This window comes from Sciurus vulgaris, assembly GCF_902686455.1.
Source record: "Sciurus vulgaris genome assembly, chromosome: 10".
NCBI lineage: Eukaryota > Metazoa > Chordata > Mammalia > Rodentia > Sciuridae > Sciurus > Sciurus vulgaris.
The window spans coordinates 66,172,776-66,196,769 of record NC_136470.1 but is presented as its reverse complement, the minus strand read 5'-3'; the positions used below and the strand labels follow the sequence as shown (position 1 = coordinate 66,196,769).

Genomic DNA, 23,994 nt, shown 5'->3' with positions numbered 1-23,994 from the left:
GTTTCATCCCAGGGATGCAAGGTTGGTTCAACATCAGGAAATCAATAAACGTAATTCACCATATTAATAGACTTAAAGTCAAGAATCACATGATTATTTCAATAGACGCAGAAAAAAGCATTTGATAAAATACAGCACCCCTTCATGCTCAAAACACTAGAACAAATAGGGATAGTGGGAACATTCCTTAATATTGTAAAGGCCATTTATGCTAAGCCCATGGCTAATATCATTCTAAATGGTGAAAAGCTGAAAGCATTCCCCCTAAAAACTGGAACAAGGCAGGGATGCCCTCTTTCACCACTTCTATTCAACATCGTTCTTGAGACTCTGGCCAGAGCAATTAGACAAACCAAAGAAATTAAAGGGATACGAATTGGAAAAGAAGAACTCAAACTATCCCTGTTCGCTGATGACATGATTATATATTTAGAGGAACCTGGAAATTCCACCAGAAAACTCTTAGAACTCATAAGTGATTTCAGTAAAGTAGCAGGTTACAAGATCAATGCCCATAAATCCAACGCATTTTTATACATAAGTGATGAATCTTCAGAAAGAGAAATTAGGAAAACTACCCCATTCACAATAGCCTCGAAAAAAATAAAATACTTGGGAATCAATCTCACAAAAGAGGTGAAAGACCTCTACAATGAGAACTATACAACACTAAAGAAAGAAATTAAAGAACACCTTAGAAGATGGAAAGATCTTCCATGTTCTTGGATAGGAAGAATTAATATTGTCAAAATGGCCATACTACCTAAAGTGCTATACAAATTCAATGCAATTCCAATTAAAATCCCAATGACGTACCTTACAGAAATAGAGCAGGCAATTATGAAATTCATCTGGAAGAATAAGAAACCCAGAATAGCTAAAGCAATCCTTAGCAGGAAGAGTGAAACAGGGGGTATTGCAATACCAGATCTTCAACTCTACTACAAAGCAATAGTAACAAAAACGGCATGGTATTGGTACCAAAATAGAAAGGTAGATCAATGGTACAGAATAGAGGACACGGACACAAACCCAAATAAATACAATTTTCTCATACTAGACAAAGGGGCCAAAAATATGCAATGGAGAAAAGATAGCCTCTTCAACAAATGGTGCTGGGAGAATTGGAAATCCATATGCAACAGAATGAAACTAAACCCATATCTCTCACCATGCACGAAACTAAACTCAAAATGGATTAAGGACCTCGGAATCAGACCAGAGACCCTGCAGATTATAGAAGAAAAAGTAGGTCCAAATCTTCATCTTGTTGGTCTAGGACCAGACTTCCTTAACAGGACTCCCATAGCACAAGAAATAAAAGCTAGAATCAACCACTGGGATAGATTCAAACTAAAAAGCTTTCTCTCAGCAAAGGAAACTATCAGCAATGCGAAGAAAGAGCCTACAGAGTGGGAGAATATCTTTGCCAATCATACTTCAGATAGAGCACTAATCTCCAGAATCTATAAAGAACTCAAAAAACTCTACTCCAAGAATTCAAACAGTCCAGTCAACAAATGGGCTAAGGAAATGAATAGACACTTCACAGAAGAAGATCTACAAGCAATCAACAAACATATGGAAAAATGTTCAACATCTCTAGTAATAAGAGAAATGCAAATCAAAACCACCCTAAGGTTCCATCTCACCCCAATTAGAATGGCGATTATCAAGAATACGAGCAACAACAGGTGTTGGCGAGGATGTGGGGAGAAAGGTACACTCATACACTGCTGGTGGGGCTGCAAATTAGTGCAGCCGCTATGGAAAGCAGTGTGGAGATTCCTTAGAAAACTTGGAATGGAACCACCATTTGACCCAGCTATCCCACTCCTTGGCCTATACCCAAAGGACTTAAAATCTGCATACTACAGAAATACAGCCACATCAATGTTCATAGCTGCTCAATTCACAATAGCCAGACTGTGGAACCAACCTAGATGCCCTTCAATTGATGAGTGGATAAAGAAACTGTGGTATATATATACTATGGAATATTACTCAGCCATAAAGAATGATAAAATTATGACATTTGCAGGCAAATGGATGAAATTGGAGAATATCATGCTAAGTGAGATAAGCCAATCTCAAAAAGCCAAAGGACGAATGATATCGCTAATAAGTGGAGGTTGACACATAATGGGGGGGAGGGAAGGGTTAGAGTTAGGGTTAGGGAGGGGGGCAAGTATAGAGGAAGGAACTACTGTATAGAGGGTAAAGAGGGGTGGGAGGGGTGGGGGGAAGGGAAAAAAATAACAGAATGAATCAAACAAAAAAAAAAAAATATGTAGGGAGAAGTTTTCATGAAAGGCATAAAAATCATAGGCTCCAGGTATTTTCTAATGAATGTGTCCAGGGAATTCCTTCCATAATCATATCCCTGGCAATGCACTTTTCTCCAAGAAAATAAAATTGCCTCTTCATTAGAGGAATTTTCAGTTGCTAAGGACCAAAATAAATTTTTTGTTTATAATAACAGGGAAGACCTCTTTCTGACCAACATTTCATGCCTGATCAAACATTAAAAAAAAAAAAAAAAAAATTCTCTCCCTACTGCCACCTCGTGGACAGAGTTAATTTCTTCAGATAGCACATAGGAACTCATGGCAGTATCACCACAAGATGGCAGCACATAACCAAGCTTTTGAAAAATGAAACTCAAGGTATCTACCGTTTGAGGTCTCAGAATGTTCAGCTCCTAGAGAAGTGGATGAGCAGGGAAAATCAGTCTGAAATAACCATCCTATTTTCTTTTCTTAAAGACAAACAATTCCCATTTTTTTATGTCTTCAGTATTTCACAATTTGTTTGCAGAAAAAAGGAGTGCCAAAAATTTAACTTGTAACTTATTTACATTTTAAAAATATTTCAAGCAGATTATTTATTTCTCTGAATTTTTTCTGATAGTTTCTTTATAGAGTGAAGTACTCAAGAATGTTTTTAAATACTTCTTTTACTTGAGTCTTTTTAATTAATTGTAAAATATCTGTCCCTAACATATCATCTGGAGGTTACAGCCCATGCCAGTGACTGGGTCATATGGGCACATGGCCACTTTCATTCTGACCAAAGTTCTGCCTGAACTATCTACTTTTTAATCACTTTTGTGTGTGTGTCCCTCGTGTTTCATTCATCATATTGTCGCAACAGATTTATTTTTATGTATACACTCTTGATTTTTTGGAACTGCACTGTCATGACTTAATTTGTTGGGATATCTTTTTCTTTCCCTACAAAAATTGCACTAATAATCCTCTCTAGAAGAGATTTTACCTCAGAACTGGCAATAATATCTCTACTTAAGCACTTACTAGGTGTCTGGCACCATTCCAAGAATAGCATATAGATTAATTTATCTAATTCATGGTACAGATTTATAAGAGTCAGGTTTATTAAACTCATTTTACAGAAGATGAAACTGAGGCAAAAAGAGGGTAAGAGATAGTTTATAGCTTAAGCATAATATTGGCCTCCCTGCCTGACCCATTTCCTGAACAATTCCTTGACATTTGTTATGGTTTAGATAGGTTTAGGTATCTCCCAAAAGCTCATGTGTGAGACAAAGCAAGAATTTTCAGATATAAAATTACTAGATTATGGGAATTATGATTTAATCAGTGTAATCAATGAACTGGTTGGTAAAAGTAGGCAGGCAAGGGATGACTGGAGGAAGTAGGTCACTGGGCATGTGACTTTGGGGTTTTCACTTTGTCCCTGGTTGGTGAGCAGAGTTCTCTTCGCTTCCTAATGACCACCTCGTGAGCTGCTTTTATCTGCCGGCCCATCTGCCACAATGTTCTGCCTCACTAGGCCTAAGAGCTATGGATTTGACCCACCATGGACTGAACCTCTGAAATTTTAAGCCTAAATAAACTTTTCCTCCTCTGAATTTTTCTTGCCAACTCTGAAAATCTGAGTAAAAAAACACTGAAGCCTGTGGAGCTAATAAGAAGCACAGGAAACTTAGTGATCTTTACCTGAAGATGGTTCCATTGAGGATTTAGGCCCCATTGGGTAAAAATTATCACTCTGTTGTCTGAATTGTCCCTATAGAGTCTAAAGAATGCTAAGCCAAGAGTCTTGGCCCAGGAAGGAGAGCAGCAGTTTGCACAAGAGCAGAGAGCCTTTTTGGCCAGTATTGCACCATTTAAATGTCCCAGCAATACTGTTAGAGTTATAGAGGCCTCACTTTTATAGAAAAAAAAAAAAAATACCAGAGGGTATTAGAGAATACTGTACAAGGTTCTTGTTGGAGAACTGGGTGTGCTGAATTTCAGTCCCCGTTCTGCCTTTTGCTATCTGTGTGATCCCTCTGGGCCTTCGTTTCTTCATATTAAGATAAGCACAGTCTGTGCTGTGCCTTTCCAACAGTTTTAAAAGAAATTTGTTAATTTCAAAGTAAAGATGTCAAAAAGGTATTAAGAAAGAAAATTAGTGGGAGTATGTTTGAAATACCGTTGAAACATTTGTGGTTGGATGATGAGACCTACAGAGAAGTCTGTCAACGGCAGAGATCGGTATTGTGTATATTGAGAGATCCACATTCCCAGATGAACATGGCAAGGATTACTGGCTTCTGCTAGGGAAGGACAATTCTTACTCCATCCCATATGAACTTGCCATGGGTTGTATCTATCAACTGGAATATCTTCAAGTAGCATAGGTCAAGGACAGAAAGGCAGGTGCTGACATATTTGAAGATCCTCAGAGGTGCACCACGAGCTTCACCAGTAATCACAATACAGTAATCACAATACACTTCCACATCTGATCAGTTGGGGGAAATTGTCCTTACCTGCAGACACCCCTGGCTCTTTGGAACTGTGAGCCTGGCTGGCACTAGTTTTGCTAATGCTAAACTAGAGCCAAATACTTTCAGACTTCAGACACTAGGACAATCTTGCTGTTCTTTAAAGTTATAAGAATGCTAGAAAATATTATACTTATGTGACCTACTTTTAATGGACAAATGAAAAATGTATGAGGGAGGGGATTAATAGGTTGCACTGAACCTTGGAGTCTTTACAGACCTGGTCCCTCTGTGCTAAATCAGTGTAAAGAATTTAGTTACTCAGATTCCTATGTTTTTAGGTTAGGAGGATTTGGGGCATGCATTTTTCTTCTCACGTTTCAGAGATTCTGGATCTTCTGCTTTGGACCACTGTGCATCCAGAGTGCGCGTCATGCACTGACTGGACTACAACAGCCAACAATACCACTCTTTCCACCCCTACCTCCAGGGACTCAAAGTCCAGTGGGGAAGACAGGCATTAATCAAAGCATTAGGCAAGCAACATTTGAAATTAAGTGACATGCATGCTATGAAGGAAAGCAGAACTTATAATAAAGAGAGTTAATTTTATCAGGGAGACCAAAGAAGTGGGAACCCAGTTCTGAAGGATGAGTGAGATTACTAGTGGAGATATCCCTGGGCCACAATCCCTAGAGCAGAGAAAACATTATACCAGAGAGAATGCAGGAAAGCTGGCAAAATGATAGATGTGGATGAGACTGGAAGGTGGGGGTGGTAAGGGGAGCCATAAGAGCCATGATAAGGATTTTGGTCTTTACCCTTGAAGACACAGAAAGCTTGAACAAATTTCAGGCTGCTCTGTAGGATGACCAGATGTCCAATTCAAAAGGCTTTTTCTGACTGAAGAGACTTTCCATCTTTAGCAAAACCATGTTACTCAGGTGTGCAGGGCTCTCTCCTGAGGTTCACAGAGAACAACTTCTGTGCCCCACAGTCAGTTTGGGCTACTATAGCTGACTAATCACTAAGTTGGTCCTCAGATTCAAAGTGACAGGAAAATGTTGCATATTTACTTCAAATGATCCAAAGTTATTTGGGGTTATTTGATAAAAATACTTAAAAGGGTATCTAAATATTTGATCCATATGATATGATTTAACCTTGACATTTATTGACACATGCAACAAATAATTATGGAAACCTACTGCACACCAGGGTCTAATCTAAGTATTATGGATTCGATGGATAACAAGACATACACTGTGCTGCCTTCAGGGAGCATATATCCTAACAGAGGAGAAGTATCATAAACCAGCAGAGAAGGAAATGTGGGATTTGATGCCAGGTAGAGATCAGTGCCCTTCCATGAGTCGTGCACCATGAAGGAATAGAGAAATAACAGAGGGTGCAAGTTTTGAAAGAGTGGTGGGAGAACTCACTCCTGAGTTGGTGACATTTCAACAGAAATCTGAATGAAGTGACTGAGTGAGCAACACAGAGACCTGAGAAAAGATCATTTCAAGCAGAAGCAGCAGCACCTGCAAAGGGTTCAAGGTTGGGATAGACTTACCTATCAAAAGAGCAAGAGGCCATCTGACTTGAGTGGCAGAACTGATAGCAAAATGGTAGGATTAGGCTGGGGACCAGACAACCTATGGCTGCACTGAATTGCAGTCAAGGATACTTTACATTCCATACTCCAGGGCTCCCATGTTTGTCTACATGTACAACATGTGGCAACCAGCATTCATATTTGGAAATAATTTTTGCCACCTCATGCTGCACAACATTTGTTCCAACAAAGCAGTCTCTATTTGTCCTTCATTCAATCTCTACCAATCTCTATTTCCACTAAAATGTTCTTTCTGTCTTCTCTCTCATTCTCCTTTCAGTGGAGAGTACCAGACTACCATCATGTTTATTTTCAATGGATAACATTTTTTGTTTTTGTTCTGCTAAAATGTTTTTTTTTTTAGAAATTGGCACCACCGTGCACTTCAAGCAAAAAGGTATGGTTTTTATTTCTGATTACCTTCTATATGTTAAAAGTAAGATTTCACAGGAATATGTTGTGTATACTTGAGCTTATTTCAGTTCACTAATTTGCAATAATAATTTCCATAACACATTTGGCACTGTTTTTTCCAAGAAGTAAGTTTTCTTCTTAACAAAAATTCCCTGGTCCAACCCATGACCCCTGTTTTGATACTCATTCATTTTAAATCCCTGAGACCCAGCTAGTTATTCTATGCCCTGCCCTGCCCTCCCCCTTGTCCCCTACTGTCCATGGTTAGTTCTTGCAGAGCTGAGTTTTTTAAAATGGTCGCTGCCTAATGACAAGTGCTCTTAGGAGGGACATAGTCTATTTTACAGTCACCTGTTGGTTAAATTAAGTAAATGCGTTGCTAAATATGACATCTAGATATCCAGTAGATATCCAGATATCTCCTCAAATGAAGCACGTGAGCAGTGAATATTTCCCCCTCCCTCATCATTCTCCCAGGTTTTTATAAAGCCTCACTCTGCTGCAGGACACCTGGGCTGCTGGGTCCTGCCAGGAACTGCCATGTCATGCCCTCTTTCTGTCCCATGTCTTCCACCAGCCATGTGACGCATCATCCACACACTTGTCTCTACAAGGAAAGGGCAAGCAGTTCAAACCTTCAAAAAATGGACCCAAAATTCAAACAATGACTAATTTTACAGTGCCCTCTTTACAAGTACAACAGATAATCCCAAATAGTTTCTATACTCAGACCAGAGCCACAGAGGCACGTGTGTGGCCAGGCACCATGCTCCCCGAGTCCTGTGGTCACTCACTCGCTTGGTAATTGTCTCATATGAAGGTGTTCTCCTCTCTGAGTCTCAAAATGAAATGAGACAACCAAGATCACTAACAATAGTGAGAAACTATTCTTATGGGACCTATGCCTTCCCAGCATCCAGGAGCCACAGAGATTATAAGGGCTGTGTGCTTACTTCCACCAAAGGACCAGCACCTTGTTAATGGCATGGCCTCACAGAAGGCAGCGGAAAGAGGCAGCCAGAAATATATACTTGGGAAGAGTATAAAGTAGGGAAGGCATAAAGTATTGTCCTCTTCCACTCTTCTCTCCCCAATGCTATGATTACCAAATTACCATTTACATTTGAATCTTGCTTGGCTAGTGCTGTTATGTGATACTTTCGGGCTTTGATGTGGATTATGATAGTATTTTTTTCTTGATTTCAAAGATTATCAAGGTAAACTGCCAATGCCACCAGAAGTAGGACCTAAAAGTTGTAAAAATTTGTATCCCAGAATACATGATGCCGTTTTGATGGGAAAGATGTTATTATTCCAGACTTACTATGAGACTACTTCAGCACCCCCAAAATCTCGCTTTATAGAGGATGGAGAAAGCTTGAAGGGTCCAGATTTAATATCAAAACCCAGGGCTTAAAGAGAACATCAGTATTTTTCTTCCTCTGAATTGCTCCACCCGGAGATTATAGATTTTCATTCTCAATGCAGGTGAAGTAGTACTGGCAGAAAACGGACAGCAGGTGGCGCCAAAGTCCATCTTCTCATGCTTCTCTATCAACATGGCTTCCCAGGAACCTAGCGTACCTTAATTAGCACGCCTAGATAATATCAAAGAGCGATACGTGGGAGATTCTGTTGATTGTTGCTCTCCTTTATTTTACAGTTGTTTTATAAATTGTTTAGACTTTTATTTCATTTTCTGTCACTTCATCAGCCTTTAACAGTTCTAAAAAGAATTCAAACTTAAACTCCTCCAACATTTTTTTCTTCTTGTATGCTGCTTAAATATAGATAAGGGAATAAAATTATGCCTGATTCTGACTCCTTTGTGGCTGAAAAGAATGCCTAAGGATCACTGATGGCATGACTAAGACCACTTTGATGAAATCTAGTCCTAAATCCAGGAAATGGGCCCTAAGGACTCAGAAGAAGCCACAGAAAACTGTTAGTCTGATTTGAATGACAAAGAATCTTGTAAGAGCACAAGGGCTACAAAACAGGTGTTGAAAAACCACCTTTCCTTTCTTGAGATTTTGCTGAAAGACAAATCAATTGGCTCAGTATCCTACATCAGGTTTGTAGTGTAGAGACTTGTCAAAAAAAAATTCTCAAAACCCTCAACTTCCAGATGTTTTATCAATCTTGCCCTGATTTATAAGTTTTGCCCTTTTAAAATTAAGCATTGTCATGGCAAAGTACAATCCAGTATTCACCTTGGCACAGTCGTACTTACCCTACCAGAGAAGGTAGTGTGTTGACTCACGGCTTCCAGTCTTGCTACAGCTGAATTTTGGCCCCGATGGTCAAACATTAAAGCCTTGACCCAATTCACAAACCAATATCCTTAATTCAGGTTGGTATTTCATTCATTTCTATAACCCAGACATCTGTGTCAATAATAATAATAATGCTACCATTTACTGAATATTTACCAGAAACCACACATTCAATGTACATGCATACATATAACACATATGTACAGTATGGTTAACTATCAAGACATGATTTTTGTCTGTTACATGAAAAACATGTAGCAAGTTTTTATATTGTGGTTCTATTTGCCCATCTATTCTTAAGGCTAATTTATGTTTGCAGACTCTTGCTTTCATTATATCTGTCAGTGTATGAAAGCACTTGCTGAGCATGGCCATCTGGCATGGGAAATAAGATTTATCATTTGCATTTCCACAAATAAGCAGAAATTTTATAACCATGAACTAAAACATAATTAATGATTTTGCTGATTATTCTTCCCTGAAATAGCCATTAAGTGAAGTAGTCTCCTATGCAGTCATATATATCCATAATTGCATATGCACTTGTGATGATTCCCCAACTATCACCCGTTTACCCTGGTATTCCTCAAGTCTGTTTACTCTCAAAATCAATTATGACAAGAGCAAGTCACATAAGCACATTAAATAGCTATATGAAGGCACTTAATGAATAATAATGATAGAAACGAAGATACCCTAAACAAATGCACACAGTGCATATCAAATGTATAATGATACTACGAAGGATAAAATTAAAGATTATTAACATAGTCATATTGGAATTCCTTATTATAATGCAGAATAACATGTGAAAGTAACAGGTAATTCTGTATCATATATACCAAAAGACCAATAATGTAAATGTATAGATGACTATAATATAGATATTTCTTTTTGTGTGTGTATATATAGATGCATTAGTAAGAATGTTATGTATGAACATGTTTACCCAGGTTGATATATGTGTATATTATGTTTTTCAATGACTTAATTTTTGCTTTTTTTCCTCCCAGTACTGGAATTTAATCCAGGGGTGCTTTGCCACTAAGCTACATCCCCAGTCCTTTTTATTTTTATTTCAAAATGGGGTCTCACTAACTTACTGAGAGTCCTGCTAAATTTGCTGAGGCTGGCATCAAACTTGCAATGTTCCTACCTTGGTCTCCCAAGCTGTAGTTTTTGCTTAATTAAATATTTATTCCCATTCAAATAAAATGATAAGACTAGTCCTGTTAGCCTTCCCCAGATACCGTTCAGTTCCCAAACGTCAGAAAAACAATATAGCCTGTCTTCATGCTACAAATTAGATTATGGAAAGAAGCAAAAATGGACTTTTTCTGAAAACCCTTTTCACACTATCCCTGAGGCAAAATAGAAATTGCTCTTGCTTTACTCTGTAGGACCTTAATGTTGGTGTAGATTTTTCTGTTTTGAAAGTCTTACTGACGCAATACTGCAAACGAATGTGCCCAGGAGCTCATCTCACCCTGTCTATGCAGAGGGGTTAAAACGTTTCGGCCAGGCCAGAGCCTCGGGGGTTTCCAAGAAGACAGCCTGAAGGTTCTCAAAGTTCAAAAGGTGTATGGGAGAGGACATGGAGACAGTGGAAGGGGAAGGACACAGACCTGAACCTCAGGACCCCTGGACTCCAGTGCTAGTCCACAATTGCTAATTAGTTGCCTAATGCAGGGTACATAACCTTGAACTTGAAAGTAGCTAATGTGTCTTTTAATAATATGATCTCATAGTTATTCAGAAAAATCAAAGAATTAGTTGGTTGATTCTTTTGTTTTTACTGTACCTCCATAACTTTTTACATTATAAAGCTCATTTTACATAATACTTATACTATTCCAAGTTTGTACCTGTTCATATTTTTAAATTAAATAATATTTTCAATAGTCTCAAGAAGGCATTGTAGCCAAAAAAAACTCTATCCTAAATCATTTTTGTGAAGATAATGGATGTTCTCCCCTAGTTTTTGTTTATGTGGGTTGTTGTTTTAATCAAACCCAAGTTTCATTTGTCAGATGTTTGACATTGGCTCCGGGCATTCAGTGTTGAGCTACACAGTGTCCTGGTGGCAGGCAAAACCTTGGAGCCAGTTATAGGGTAGACATCCCAGCTCCTCTGCTCAGGAGTGGTGTAAACTTGGACCATGGACTTGGTCTCTGTCTGCTTCCATTATTTCTCTGTAAAACAGATTTTAGTCTAGTGCCCATCCCATAGCACAGCTGTGTGCTTACATTTATTAAGCTTTTATAACAATACCTTGTAGTAAGTGCCACCTAATCATTTGCTGGGCTGGTTTTACTGCTGTTGCTTTTATTATTTGCATAAAACATAGATCAGGAGGCCATTCTTGAATCCAGCCTACCTTTTAGCCTACCTTCAACCTGCTATGTTTGTTTGAGAAAATTCCCATAACAGGAGGTGCTTCCATTGCACTTTCAAATCACAGATTTACACATACACACACAGAGATCTGCATATGAGCCCTAATAACTTCAAATTGCATTCATACCATTTTCTTTTTAGAATATCAGTGTCTAGCTATGTAGCTTTTAAAGCCAAAGTCTCTTGTCTCTGCAGTGAAAAAGATTTTTATTTCCTTTATTGGAATATGAACAGAACAACACAAAAGGAGAAAATGGACAAACATTTTTTAGTTGACCCTACAAATTCTGCCCCGATCCTATTCTTGCCACCGACACACAAACCCCTTTTCCTCCTTCCTCACATCCCACTCTTTCTCTCAGACGCACAGCCACATCCCCCCAGTTACACTCAGGTGGCAGCAGGGAACACAGCTGCCATGCCATGCTCGATTCTGGGTGAGTTGAAATCAGTTGTCCTCCAGGTTTGGACCTGCCTCATAATCCCCCAGGTTTGGTTGTTTGTGGTATTTGATTTTTAAAGTATTCAATGAAGATTTTGGGCAAGATGATTCCTGCTTCCTCATAAGACTATACAATGTGTTAACTTATCTTCGGCCTGGATATGGTGTCACCCATCCATAAAGTTACTTGATAACAATTCCCCTCCCAATTGAAAAATAATTAGTGCTTCTCCCGCAAGAAGCAAGAGAGTCACAGGGCAGCTCCAGGCTTCATTGATGCTGTGACACATTGGCAGAAGGAGCGCATGTGGGCTGATGAAGGACCCTCGCCAATACTTGGGAACTTAATGAGCACTAGCATCACTGTATCACCTGGAGTGGATCATGCAGGAGGAGGTGGGGTGAACAGGAGCCTGCAGTACATCAGACAGCAGTGACAGCCAGCTTAGGGACTGCTCCATCTAGAGCACCTTGTATGTAGAGTCCATTCAACTAATGATACTTCTCAGGATACTTGGACCTCGGGGAGGACAAGGATTAGGAAAGGTTCTGAGCCCTTTTTGGGTTTCACATAAAAGCACTGACATCGAGGCCTCAGTCCCAGCCAGGCCTCACCTCCAGCACCGTCACAGTCGGCTGTAACATGGACTGGGCAGGATGTAACTTCTCTTTTCTGTCTCCTTTTTTTGCTCTGCAGGACCTGGATCGGTGAGAGGAATAAATGGATCCATCAGTCTGGCCGTACCACTGTGGCTGCTGGCAGCGTCTCTGCTCTGCCTTCTCAGCAAATGTTAATAGAATAAAAATTTAAAAATAATTTAAAAAACACACAAAAATGCGTCACACAGGATACAGAGAGAGAGAGAGAGAGAGAGAGAGAGAGAGAGAGAGAGAGAGAGAGAGAGAGCGAGATGGGGGGAGACCGTTTATTTCACAACTTGTGTGTTTATAAATGAAGGGGGAAATATGAAAATGAAGCTGAAAATATAACATTGAAAACAATTTTGAAGTCCATCAATAAAAATTTGGTATAATCAGGGTGGGAAAAGCTCTACCAGGATGTGTGTATATCTGCTAAGGAAATGAATGCCGTGCTAAGAACATCCAGATGTTGTAAAAACAGGACGAGTAAAGAAGTACCAGATGGATACTGACTCCCCCACGCACACTTATCCTTCCTTCCTTCATCCTTCGTCATCTATGGGGGAAAAAAAATAAGGTCTTGCCTTTGGTGTTATACTTCCACAATCTTTCTATTGTGTTCTCCATGCAAGCCAACCTGTAGCCATCTCAGACTCTCCTGGAGTCTTGCGTTGAGCCTTTTATCAGACTCTCTTGCCTCCACTCTCTCTCCAACTATTGAGATCATTCCCTCTCCCTCCAGTGTGTTCTATCTCCCACGCTCATTCCAAATAGTCCCTTTTTGCCCACCCACCCCCAACTCTTCACCCCCTCCAACCCCCAGAGCACCAGTCATGCCGCAAATGCTAGGAAGTGCCATTTTAATTTTCTCCACTGTGTGCGTGTGCTCGTCTCTCCCTCTCACGTGGGTGTACATGTGTGTGAGCGTGTGTGTGTCTCTCTCTAAAGCATGCCAAGGGAATGGTCCATGTGTACATAGACTCATCGTGCTGTAGATACTGTCCTGCATTGTAATTGTAAGATGCGGCTATAACCAGTTGCTGGGGGAGATGGCGGGGAGGGAGGCAAGGAGCAGAGGCCCTCCCCGTCCATGCCTGTCACATGACATCAGTGTGTATTCAAACCAAGTTGTGCCCCTTCCAAGGGCAGGACCCCATATTCCTCTCAGTCCCATCATCAGAACCTAGTCAGGAGTCACTCAGAATATCACTGTAAATGAAAGTGCCTACCATTGATGGGGTCAGCAAACAGTAGAAAAAATTAGTGATGGGGATGAAATGGCCTAGAAGAGAAGGTTTCTGATTTCACTTTTATTTCATGAGTTGGAGGGATTCATATGTTTTCTGGTGTTTAACAGGCTGGGCCCTGCTCTGCTGCAGGACTGAGCAAATCCCCAGGAAACAGAAAGATCTCAAGTGTTATCTCCTATCTGGAGAATGATGAGCCAGGTGGAGATCCTAAACAAAGCTATTTTGCCTCCTCCCTAACCTTCAAATAACACTGCATTTGCCCCATGAATCCCCCTGAGCAGAGATTGTTTCCTCTTTCAGATGAATACAGTGAGAGTGAGCAAGACAGGCAAAGTAGACAGAAGCCCAAGTCCCATCCTGTGTTCTGAATATACTGTCAGAGCACCAAGAAAAAGCACTGGCTAAACCAAAAGGAAAATTGCTCCCTGTGCTCCTTTACTGATTTTCATTCTGGTGTTCTTGGCTGATTCTAGGTTTGGCTGCCCAACTCATCCTCCTGCTGTTCCACTGATAATGTTTGTAGCACCACTTTTTTTTTTTTGTGCCAGGGATTGAACCCAGAGGTGCTTAACCACTGTGCCACATCCCCAGCATTTTTATTTTATTTTATTTTTTAGAGACAGAATCTTGCTGAGTTGCTGAGGCTAGCTTTGAACTCCCGATCCTCCTGCCTCAGCCTCTGAAGCTGCTAGGATTACAGGTGTGCACCACTGTACACAGCTGTAGCACCATTCTTCATGGTGGTTCATCATTATCCTAAGCCAGGCCTCCAGGAATTGCATTATATTAACCTTTCCTGCTATATTTAAATTTATGTCTCTAAGAATCATCTTGATATTCAGGCTGAAATATGAGCTCATTCCTAACCAAAAGTTCTGAGCGACTTGTAATTAATTTAGACATTATTTAAGTACCACAAAGTTTGGCATCACCACATCTCCAAAAAGGTTTTCATTCATAGGTTTTAAAGGGAGAGCTGGCACTCAGCTTGTAGACTTCCTTGTCAACATGAAACCAACTGCTGCTCTGTTAGACTATAGGAAACATTGGAAATGTCAGCTCATGAAAGGGAAGAGGATTATTTTGAGGTCATCATTGAAGGTAATCCTGCAGAGAAAATATGGCAGCTCATCAAGTTTTAAAAGCTTGATAATTGCCAAAACATGATATTAAATGAAAAATTTTATTAACAGAAAGAGGAAGGAAGAAAAGAAAGGGAGAGACAGAGAAGTGGGGAGAGGGAAGGAAGGAAGGAAGGAAGGGACAGATCTGAGAAGTATTTTAAATCTCTTCTAGGTGGTTCTGTGGTTTATTCTGGATGCATATCACATCCTTCTTTGAAACAGAGAACAATTTAGGGTTGGTATTAAGGGTACTTAAGGCAGATCCTGAGATAGGGCAGAAATTCTTATCCAAGAAGGCAGCTAGTCAAATACAGGGAAAGCGAGCCATATTCCTATGCAGCATCAATTTATTGACAATCAGGGATTTCTTTAAGAGTTTGGTCTTCTCTGTACAGGAACAAAAGGTAATGGTAAATGTTCCCCATATGTTGAAGAATCAGTCACACCCTTAAGTGGAACCAAGAGAGTAAATGCTAATTTAAAGATGTAGGAAGAGAAAAGGCCCAGGAGTTGATTCCGATATCATTTAGTATCAGTTTCAGGAACAGAGCCTGTGGCATGTTACAAGCTTTAATGCACAGCAGGCCTTTTTATGGTGTCCACCCTATCCTAACAACAAGGTTAGTGGGAGGAGCATTTCTGTTGAGAGGAATGTCTTGGCCATTGCTCTCTTGGTTTTAACATGATGGACCATGTATTAAACATGGATTTTTGAAATATGGTGTTTGCCTATATCTCTAGCAGGATCTGGGATTTATAAAAAAAAAAAAAAAAATGTCCCTTGCTTCTATTTCATCATTAGTCCCAGAAATCTCAAAGGTTTGGAATGTCTCTAAGTGATGTGGAGAATGGAAGACAAGGTAGCTTAGAGAAAGGTCAGAAGAGAAGGTAGGACAAGAGGATTGACCCCCAAGAAGTTTTCAAGTCTCAACACAAGAGTCTTGGAATTTATAGTTCATCATATTGCTATAACTCTCCCCAAGCACCTTGTCCTTTGATAATCAAAGCATTGAAAAGTAGTTTTTGGAAATACTATATTGAAAGGAGTAGGAAGCACCGAATAACGTCAATGGCTAATATATTTCACATCCTTTGAATACAAAGTGAAACTCTACCATTCATAAAATAAGATCCTTTGCCACAACTTTTAGTAAAGTAGAAATGACCTTGACCCAGGGTGGTTCCTGAAGGATAAAAACTATCCTAGGTTTCACAACTGCAGAATTGTAATTAGACTCTCTGTTCAATTCTTCATCAAAAGGCCTTGACTTATAGAAGGAATGTTTTGTTGTTTTGTTTTGTTTTGTTTTGTTTTTTAAGACATAGGATCCCTCTGTCCTAAAAGAATCAAGGCACGTGGAAAAGTAGATGTGTTTTCTGTTGGGAAGGATTGTCCTATTGGTCTTTGCCAGATGAACTCTCCAACTCTTCCTTGCCTTGAGCTTTTTATTTTTTTTTTTTTTATATATAATCAGACAACTGGGGCTATTCATAGAGACCTTGTAAAAGTACTCGTGATTTTCATGTTCTTGGAGGACAGAAATGAAAATCTGTTTCACCTCCAAAAATGGACTTACCTCCTTTGCACATAAAAACGAAACTCCTCAGCATGAAATGATTTGAGTTGTTACCCACCGAGTTGTTATTCTTCTTATCTAGAGTTGCAGGCACATCCCTGAACTGATTAGGGCTCCACCGTTTCTCTGGGCTAGTCTCCCTGAATTCCTCGTTTTGTTCTTTGCAGGCTTTGAATTATTTGTGGAAAAATAATATATGTGTGTATGTATTTTTTTTTAATCTTATCTTTACAGATGCTATATTTACAACAATGTGTGTATTATAAGAAATATTTAGAATAACAGTTTAAACTTCAAGGAAGAAAGTGCTGGATTTGGTTTATTTAAAGAAAAAAGAGCTATGTTTCATAAAGAAAGACATGGAGCCCCATTCTTTTAAACTATTTGCTTATGGATCAAATATCATGAGAATAACCATGTCCTCATTTTTTTTTTTCTTTATCTTCATAAGCTTTTAACCTGGATTTAGTCTTGGTCCCCAGAAACTATCAATTTCTACAGCAAGTGCAATGCTATATCTGGCCTAAAAACTATTAAACATTTAAAGAAAATAAGCATACCACAAAAATAGTGAGATAAGACCCTGAGTTAAGAAATACAAATCCAGTTTAGGAAGCCCCATTCTTTCTTCAGTATTTAAAATATTTCTCCTCCAAAGACCAATTGCCCCAGTAATGTAAATTTTCCATCATGGTTGGCATCCTATCCATAAACATCTCACTAAATGCAAAATGGAGTTTACATTTATGTTCATACTAGTGGGAAAAGAAGTAAACTATTCTCATTTGCATTTAGCTATGCTGTTCAAATGTCGCCAACTGAAATTCAAAAAAGAATTTGTTTTCACCCAGCAAAGTACATCACTTTCCTCTTGGCAAGGAAGCTGGTGTTAACATTAGGTTTAGGTTTAACATTTACACCAGTGAAATGTTTATGGATATTGTGGAAAACGTATTTTAACATCTTGATTTCTTTTCAGCGCATTTACATACTGTGCGCTGATTAATAAATTAGGCACCAATCATGTGTAAATCAATGTAAATCACTAGTTTATGTACATAATATAAACTATGTAAACTTCATTTTTCACGCAGAGGCCAAGTTCAACTAAACCCATAAATCTTAAGGAAAAAAAAAAATCAAGAAAAACCAAAGCATGTCATAGGTCAAAATGGGAAGCAGTAGGACAAAAAGCCCAAATGCAAGGTTGTCTCAGCCAAAGGAAGCAGAGGACAGGGGCACCTACAGGTTCACATGATGCTGCAGTCACAGGTTAAGGGTTACCTCCTTGTTCCTTCAGGTCAAAAGTGGAGATTTTCTCAGCTGTCACCATCATTGTCTCACCCCAACCCCCAAGCAAGGGAATAAAGAGTAAGAGAGAGTTTGAGGGCTCGTGTGTCTGTTGCATCAGCTCTCTGGTGTCCTGTTATTTCTCCCTCACCACAACTCCAAGGTAGTCAGCTATACCTTGGTGAGCACAATAGTACCCAGTTTCTGTTACCCACTCAACAAAAGCATTGGGAAAGCTGCTCTGTCATCTGAATTCTAATAAATTGTGAGATTATAATAGGTTACATTCTTGAGAAATATCTTGCTGAGTCATCTTAGAAAAAAATAACTTCCTTTGCTTTATCTAATATACCTCTCTGTTCCTGCACATCTATACTAAATTTTACAAATAAAGGACAGAATCACTTCCGTTTGGAGTCTCTCTGTCTCAGGCATGATCTGAGTCTTCTGATGTGCCCGATGTGTTTAACAGAATTATATATATGTCCCTTCCCTACAATCTGAACAACTGGTAGATAACCAGTCACTAAAGAAATGACTTCGGGAGCCACATGAATGTTCTACCAGGACTGTTCTAGAAAGAAATTTAAGTCACATTAACATGAGAATAAAAGTGCCCTCCTCCTCCTAACTGACAACTTTAACGTGGAAGTGTATTGGACTGGGAATAAGGAAAACTGCTCTGTAAACCTAGGTCTAGCCACAACAGAGCTGTATGACACTGGAAAGCCATTTAACTTTCCTGAGTCTTGGTCTTCTCACCCTGAGGTACTTGGATGACATCTTAGAATCCCTTTCACCTCTAAACTCAGATTCTGAATAAGAATTTAATACTCAGTGCTGTGCGCACCTAAGTGTTCTGGCTGCTGTTTGTTGGATCTCACAACCTTCATCCTACATTTTCCATTTCAAAAGCTAAAACTTTCTAGGGAACAGGGTCTCTGCACTGACTCTATGATCCTCTTCTCATCAAAACTTCTTGGCAATGTAGAGAGGGGATACATTTGGAATATACTGAGGGCTTTGAAATAGCCAGGACTGTTTCCTTGTTTATAATATTACAAAATCTAACTGTTGAACTATATCCTAATGACCTTTCATAGGAAGGAAAATAGCCAAATTGGGCATTATGCGTGTAACAAATGAGGAAGTTGTGCATATGAAAGGAAACATCGGTTTTCTTTCATCCTAGGCCAAGTGCCTCATTATAGCAAATGTGTGTCCTTGGAAACTCTTGGCTTGTGCTAATGGCAGTAAGCATGTGGTCTGAGGCAAGTTCAAAAGGCTGGTCTGTGAGAACAGGCAAGACAAAACATTTTGTTTGGGAGGAAATTTCTCATGGGATGAGTTTCCTGAGCTTGACTTACAAGCTGTGAAATCAGGCAGGTGGATGGAGAGCAAACAAGCCTCATATTTTTTTTTTTTTTTTAAGTGCAGGTCTATGCTGTTTAAAGAGGATAAACTGAAAATAAGACCAAAATAAACACATTTTGAAAGGCCACAGTTGAAGACACAAAAAGCTGTCATAAAAGCTGAAATCAAATGTGAAAGTAAAGTTCTCTGAGAAGAGATTTTACAGGAAGGATGGTTTCTGAGGCAGTTAAGGAGGAATTATTTTCTTGCGCCACGTTCTGGGATGTATTGAGCACAGGCCCACTTGTCCCAAGCTATCCTAGATGCTCAGTTTAGCATCTGTCAAAAGTTATCTTTTCATTAATGTCTGAAAGAACTGAAGGAATTTGAGTGTCCTGGGCACTGAAGAGCAGGATTTATCCATGATTTCCTAGCACTAGCATCACTTGGGGGTAGAAAAAGATGTACCAGGGCTTAGCGTACTCAGGAGCTCTTTTTATGTGGGAACCCAGGAACCCGCCCCCGCCATGGGACAACTCCCCATTTCCACAGTTACATCACAGTTACCTCTTTTGAGTGGTGCTCCTGAATCCACTCCTACGGCTACATTTTTCTTTGCATAAGCCCTCTCTATGTAAAGCTAGGCACAGTAAAAATCTGCTTCTTGCAAATGAGGAAAACACATGGAACCACTAGCTTCAGGCACAGATCCTAGGCTATCAGGAGCCTTTTATGAATCCACTTCCCTAAGTTTTTGCTCTTCACCAGAGAATGTGAATAGTTCTTCCTGGTGAGTTGTGGCCAAGTTCTGCTCCCTAAGTATTCACCGAGAGGGAGGAGGCTGAAGGGAGGAAGTTGCAGGGGGAGAGAAGCAAAGGACCACTCCAGTCTCCTCTCCCCACCACTGCTTCACCCTTTCCTTCTCTCTGCTCTACTGAAGGGTGTGTAAATCCTGCTCTTGGTTAGAATTCTCCTTATTAACAGTGTTATATACATATAAATATATATATACAAATATATTCCTTTTTTCAGCCCTGTAGACATGAACTGATCTTCCCTTGATGATACAAACACATGGCCATTTTTCGGTTGGGTTTTTTGTTGCTCAAGGTATTTTATTTTTGTTTATTGGGTGATTTTTTTTCCTGGATACTAGCTCTGTGAAGGAAAATAAAAAGCGCAGTGTGTGTTAAAAAAAATTAAAATTAAAAAAGCTTTTCTTTTCTTTTCTTTTTAAATGTATTTAAATTCTGTTTCTCTCTTCTGTTACTTTACACGTATGAATGCTCTGCTCTTCTGTGAACTTAAAACAAAATGAAATAAACGTGAAAAGGAGATGTGTCTGCATTGACCTGAGTCAGTGATCTTGGGGTTGGCTGCACTGCTTCTTGAAGGTTTTCATGAGCAAGTTAAGAAATGATAATGAGCATCACATGAGGGAAGGATAAACAAAATAATTTAAAATCACTTGGAGGCTTTCTAACATCTTTCCTAAAGTGAAAACACTATGATAATTGTCTTCTGCTCTGCAAAAAGATTCTCTGAATCCTCCCTCCTTTTTTCCTTCCTTAAGGGATTATAACAAATTACCACAGGGAAGTTACATTAAAGCATTAAAGAAGTTCCTGAGTGAGAATTTGAGTGAGACATTGGGATATGATACCAAAAAACAACAACAAAACATTAGGGAGTACACCTTTAAAGTATCCATCACAAGGGTCATTTTTAAGGTTTAGGGTTTTTTTTTTTTTCCAACTTTTTTTATTGTTGCATTCAAATTGTACATACTGATGGGATTTGTTGTTACATATTCGTACAAACTCACAACACACAATATAAGAACATAATTTAAGGGTTAGTTTAAATGAGATCCTATGTGATAACAGCAGGAGGAATTAAGTTACCTCCCTAAACCACCTATTATTTCTAAATGTAAAAAAGCAGCTTTTTTTCTACTCTAGCTGAGAGATATTATCTTCACATAATATTTCTAGAATCTCCATAGAGTCCCTATAGCATTAGACAGACCAGAGAAGAGATGGCAAGAAAAAACAAGAAACAAGCAATCCATGTTTGAAGGAGGCAAGAATGGCTAATTACATATCAGAAGAGACTGGGAGAGTCTAGAGAACAGATCCCAATTTGGGGTAACTGGGGAGAAAGGAAAGGAGGGAGGACTCATGCTCAGCTTCCATAATAAGAAAAGCATCTCAGAAGCAAAACTGTCTAGTTCAAAGAGACAGATGAAGGGTCCAATCTCCCCACTTTTGAATTTCATTTAAAAATCTGAAAAGGCCTTTCTGCAACATGTTTACCAAAATCAAGGTTAAAGACACAATCATAAAACACAACTGCCCTCACTTCAGACACCAGCTGCATTTCTGAATTAGATAACCCTCATTTCTGATCAGCTGACTGCAAACTCAAAGGTTCTTACTACCCCTACAGGTTCAGGAGTTTGCTAGAATGACTCACAGAAATAAGGAACATAGTATACTTAGGATATTAATTGTAGTATAGCAAAAAACAAAACACATCAGAATCAGCCAATGGGAGAGACACATAGACAAAGTCAGGGACAGTCACAAGTGTGAAGTTTCCTTTGTCCTTTCCCCAGAGAGTTAGGACACATGCCCTCCTAGCACACTAATGTATGATGTCAGTGTATTGTCAATTAGGAAAGGTCATCTGAGTTTTGGTGTTCAAGGCTTCTTTTGAACTTTATAGAGGCACAATGAATGAATCAGCCACATGCTTACATGTAAACTTCAACTTCTCTCCTTTGCCCAGAGGTCAAGCTGATATCATGAGATTCAAAGTCCCAATGGGCTAATCACTTGGCTGAACTTTCTAGCTAGGGCCCCACCATGAGTCTGCTCTTAAACATAAACTATTGGGTGTCCAACATGAATAACAAGGGAACAACTATCACTTGGAAAATTTCAGAGAATTAGAGTGCATTTCCCAAGGCCTGTGGACAAATGTCAACCAAAATCTTTATGATGTACTTTCCATTACAAAAACAAATTTTGGAGCCTCTAAATTTTCCAAGATGGCCTGAGATTTTATTCCCTTTAAGCCACAGTAGATTCAGTATTAGAAAACCAGCACCTCCTTGGGCTTCCCTATCAATAGTGATTCAAAAGAAATTTTCTGTTACAGACCCATTTTCTACTCCCTTTACATCCCTCTCTGTTAAAGTATGTTTAAAGCAGCATGTGAGGGCTGAAAAGAAGGTCTTGGGCTGGGGTTGTGGCTCAGTGGTAGAGCACTTGCCTAGCATGTGTGAAGCTCTGGGTTCAGTCCTCAGCACCACATATAAATAAGTAAAATAAAGGCCCACTGTTTACTCCCTCCCCAACTTAAAAAAAAAAAAAAAAGGTGAGTCTTTGACTTTATTATAGAAGGAACCTTGTCTTTTTCACCCTTATAATCCTTTTAGACCCAGCACAGTTCGTACCACAGGCTTAGCAAATATTGGTCACAATAAGATTGAATTGTGTTCAAATCCTCCAAGGCATCTACTGGATGTGGAATTCTTTTCTAGCAATCACTCCAATTTCACCATAGTTATGGAGGATTTCTGAAGCCAAGTCTATGAAATAAAAGATGGATCTTTGCCTCACATAAAAAAGAAATTAAAAAAAAAAAAAAAAAAACACCTGACAACTGCACTTAAATATGGAAAATTTAACTTAGTTGCCTGGAAATCCAAGACTGAAGTATTAATGGTCATGGACAGGAAAAGATCTCTTCACTTTTCTTCTTGAATTCTTCTCTTCTACTTTCTATGCTGGCCACTGGTCACTGACCGATTGGCATGACCTTTTATCAGTCAAAGCTATGTCTTACCCTTTGTCCAGGATCTCTTGGGAACCCTGGGAACTGTTTCTGAGGACACACACTGGGGGAGAACATCTAACTTAATTTCATTTTATACATGTAGCTGTTCTCAATGAGGAGGCACTACTGAGTAGTCATTTGCTTTCAAAATAAGACTTCGATGTTTATTCTACAAGACCATAAAATTTTGTCATGTTACTTTGCATCATTCTACCTGCTTATCTTTTTTTCCTATCTGGTTCCCCCCCAGATCAAATAAGAAATCCACTAATCTTATAGGTCTTCAGGTTCTGTTTGCCCTACCCCCCCACCAAAAAAAAAAAAAAAAAAAAATGGTCCTACTAGTGGTAGTAAACACAGGAGGCAGACCCCGATCAGCAACTCAGGAATGGAGAAAAGTACTGGTCAGGTTAAGAGAAATGGTAGAGTTACAGCCCTGAGCAATTTCAGTTTGAATCTTCAGAATCTGTCAGGCAATTGTCACTAGAAAACCTACTGAAGCCCTCCTTCATCCTCTCTAACCAAAAGCCCCATCCAGAGATCACTGTTGTATTAACACGTAGACTCCAAATCCCTAGAATATGAACAAATTTCTCAGTCCTTTCATTATGTTCTGACTTTTAGACAGTAGCCCAAATTACACTAGAGAGTTTTCCTCCTTATCTGTTTTTAAAAGATACTTTTTTAGTTGTCAGTGGACCTATATTTTTATTTATTTATAAGCAGTGCTGAGAATTGAACTCAGTGCCTCACACTTGCTAGGTGAGTGCTCTACCACTGAGCCACAACCCCAGCCCCTCCTTAACCTTAACATACAAACCCATAGGCCTTTACTAGCAATCAGGCAATTGTGAAGCCTTCAGGTAGCATTAATTTATCCAGCTACATTAATATTTGAGCAAATTCTCAAAGGAAAGCTAAGCAAACAAAAGTAAAATTCCCAGAATCAGGAGGATTCACCAGGGAAAAAGACTGAGAACTGTTTCTAGATGGAGATGTCTCCTAAGTGCAAGATAGT

The 23,994-nt window shown here is 39.3% G+C and overlaps 1 long non-coding RNA gene across 1 annotated transcript in view; it reads left to right on the top strand.

Moving 5' to 3' along the window:
* LOC306638125 overlaps nt 1–13,051 on the top strand; it is a 48,263-nt gene extending 35,212 nt beyond the window's left edge. Inside the window, exons 5-6 of the long non-coding RNA XR_013757372.1 lie at nt 6,733–6,765; nt 12,595–13,051. This is a non-coding gene — a long non-coding RNA (uncharacterized lncRNA). The remainder of the gene's footprint in view (nt 1–6,732; nt 6,766–12,594) is intronic.
* Nucleotides 13,052–23,994: the final 10,943 nt, after the last annotated feature.